This window comes from Mus pahari, chromosome 6 (assembly GCF_900095145.1).
Source record: "Mus pahari chromosome 6, PAHARI_EIJ_v1.1, whole genome shotgun sequence".
NCBI classification, from domain to species: Eukaryota; Metazoa; Chordata; class Mammalia; order Rodentia; family Muridae; genus Mus; species Mus pahari.
The window spans coordinates 89810289-89813631 of record NC_034595.1 but is presented as its reverse complement, the minus strand read 5'-3'; the positions used below and the strand labels follow the sequence as shown (position 1 = coordinate 89813631).

The following is a 3343-nucleotide window of genomic DNA, read 5'->3' as shown; positions in this document are numbered from 1 at the left end:
TTTTAAACAGGCTAGTTCTGGATAGCTTGATTATAGAAGGTAGGTCACAACGAATTGCCAGATTCCACCACTGAAGGTAAAAAACAAATTATGGATGCTCTTTGTGTAAATACAATGTGTCATCTTACCTATATTGAGGCATGGACATTAATGTGATTAAGTAAGGTTCCTGTTGACTTGAGGGTCAGGAAGTGAATGCAACCAATGTCGTACATAATAGTCTGTCCCTTGGATCTAGATTGCATGGGGAGTTTAAAAAGAGATCAGAGTTACTTGAGAAGTGTGACTCAGTATACTTATTTTTTTTTCCTTCTAAAAAAGAATCCTGAGCAGGAACAGTGAATGAGGGAAAATGAAATAAATACAGGAAGACAGGAAAAGGAACCACATGATCCCTACCAGGGCAATCAACGTCAGCTGCTGTGATGGTTCATCCTGTCAACTTGATCACTAAGGGGACGAATCTTTGGGAAGGCTGTGAGAGATTATGTAGACTGATTGAGGTGGGAAGACCCACCCTCCATGTGGGTGGCACCATTCCCTAGGCTGGGGTGCCAACTGAATGCAAAGGAGGAAGTCAGCGGAGCACCCAAGTTCATCTCTCAGCCTCCTGACTGTGGACCGGATGTGCCTGGCTGTCTGTGGACCGGATGTGCCTGGCTGACTGTGGACAGGATGTGCCTGGCTGACTGTGGACCGGATGTGCCTGGCTGACTGTGGATAGGATGTGCCTGGCTGACTGTAGACCGGATGTGACTGGCTGACTACAGACTGGATGTGACTAGCCAGCGGCCATGCTTCCCCACCATGATGAACTGTGTCTAGGAGTCAGAGTAACCCCTTCTTTAACCTGCTTTTGTCAGGTGTTTTGTCAGCCCAGGGACCTATAGGAATGCAGATTCTGAAGCCCCACCCAGACCTGCTGGATCAAAAACTCTGTGGATTGGGTCCTGGAAATAAAACTTGCTGGCTCTTTTTGGTAGCTCTGATGCTCCCTGAAGTGTCAAGACCACTGCCTTAAAGAGAAAGATTGATGTGCGGAGGGGTGTCAAGAAAGAAGAGGAAATGAGGTGGTGAGTATGGGGGTGTCCACCCTTGTGGGCCAGTGTAAGGGTGGGCTTGATAATGAACTACCTCCCTCAATTGCTTCCACATCTTATACTTAAATTGGGGGTAGGGGTTGTTTTTTCAAGATAGGATTTCTGTCTGTGGTCCGATCTGTAGACCAGGCTGGCCTCACACTCACAGAGATCCACCCGAGTCTGCCTTTTAAATGCTGGGATTAAAGGCGTGCACCACCACCGCCCAGCAGCTACTGGCTCTTTGTATATAGTTTGAATGTAAGGACAGGGGTCATGAGTGGCTGTCAGGCATCATAGGACACGGTTTTAAGGCATCCAGTTTGTAGAGATGTTAAACCCAGGGGGAGACGTTCATTGCGTAATATGTGAATTAGGCAAATTTCTAGACTTCACTCTCTTCCCAAGACTTGGATAATGAGAGAGGGTCCATATTCTACTGGGGTCACTCTGTTGGTGCGGTTTGCCCTTGGAGAATCTGTCATGCTATTTGAAGTGATTGCAGACTGTAATTCAGCTGTGCTGGGTAATGCAGGGGAAACGATTGGAAACTAGAAATAAACTATGGATTGCATCTTCCATCCGATCCGATCACACTCAAGCTATGAATCATAGGAATCCCAGATAATGCTGACTTAAACAATATATAAGTATAGGTTTCCCTCTGGACCGGGCTCAGTGGACAAGTGTACTTGCTGCCAAGCCTGATGACCTGGGTTTGATTCCTGGGACCCACGTGGTGAAAATAGAGACCCAGCTCCTGTACATTATTCTCTGCCTTCACACATGTGCTGTGTCATGCATCCGCCTGTTGCAACATATACATATGCACATAAAATAAATAGAACGTAATTTAAAAAAGGAAAAGTTCAGGGAGAAAACTGGGCTTCCCTACGCTCACCCCTGTCCTTACTGGATACCTTTGTTGAATTTCTTTGAACTGCCTGATTTGAAGGGACACCTGGTTTTCCTTTCCTCCTGTCTAGTAAGCATCTCACTTAATACGATTAAGCCGCCCCCCCCAGCCCCGCCCTGCTGGTAGCAGCACATACTCCCAGTTGCTTGGGCTGAAAACCTTGCAGCCATCCTGAACCCCTGTCTTAACATTCACACCCCATGGCCAACCTGCCAGCAGGTCGTCCAGGCGTGGTCAAAGTCAAAAGGGCAGTAATCTAGTTCAGAGCTCTTAATTGGCCTTATTAGGGTTTCTAGAACCAGGTACCAGATTGTTCTAGAAAACAGAATGAGGATCCTACAGGCTGAGCTGAGGAGGCTGGGTCTGTAGACAGAGGAGGGTTTGGGGCAGCAGACAGGGGACAGGGTGACATTGACATCAGGCAATGTTATTAGTGAGGATTTGCAGCTGCCACCTTGTTGGAATTGTACTTCGATCCCTTGTGTTAACGTGACAATTATGTCACACTGTCTTGGCTTGCTCAAGGGGTGTGTTACTGTGATATCACAGTCCATGGGCACTGGCTGGGGTTTGAAGTTTTTGGGTTTCAGAATAAGAACAATCAGGGCATGTGAGTCACAGTAAAAATGGAGAGTGGTTTATTAAAAACTAGTAGGGCTTGGGAGATAATTCTGTACAATAAAATGCCTGCTGTATAAACACAAGCTGGGTGTGGTGACACATTTATAATCCTGGGATTGGGGGCTGAGGTGGAAAGAACCCTCAGGGCCTGCTAGTCAGCCACCCTAACCAGGAGTCCCTGGCGAGGTGAAAGACTCAGTCTCAAAAGATGAGGTGGATGATGCTGGCCAGGGCCATGCGGTTTCTTTCTGAATTTCCTTTTAAAAAGGTTACATTGATTTATTCTGGGAGTTCCAGGCCAGCCTGGTCTACCTAGTGAGTTCTAGGCTAGCCTGGTCTACCTAGTGAGTTCCAGACCAGCCTGGTCTACCTAGTGAGTTCTAGGCTAGCCAGAGTTACATGGTGAGACCTTGCCTCAAAACAAAACAGACAAAAAGACTGCACTAATTTGTGTGTGCTTTGTGCACTCTTGACTTCCATGTGCACGGCACACAGGCGTGTGGAAGTCAGAGGACAACTCGCAGGAGTCATTTCTCTCCTCGTACCATCTGCGTGCCAGGGATTGAACCAAGGTTATCAGGCTTTTAAGTGCTGAGGCATCTCACCTGCCCCTTAGCTGCTGCTGCTGCTGCTGCTGCTTCTTCTTCTTCTTCTTCTTCTTCTTCTTCTTCTTCTTCTTCTTCTTCTTCTTCTTCTTCTTCTTCTTCCTCTTCCTCTTCCTCCTCCT

The 3343-nt window shown here is 47.2% G+C and overlaps 1 protein-coding gene across 1 annotated transcript in view; it reads left to right on the top strand.

Annotated features, from left to right (window-relative positions):
- The first annotated feature begins 601 nt into the window (after positions 1-601).
- The window catches only part of Pla2g5 (phospholipase A2 group V), a 61095-nt gene continuing 58353 nt past the window's right edge, over positions 602-3343 (top strand). The window contains exon 1 of the mRNA XM_021200733.2: positions 602-1073. The gene's annotated coding sequence lies outside the window, so the exon portion shown is untranslated. The remainder of the gene's footprint in view (positions 1074-3343) is intronic.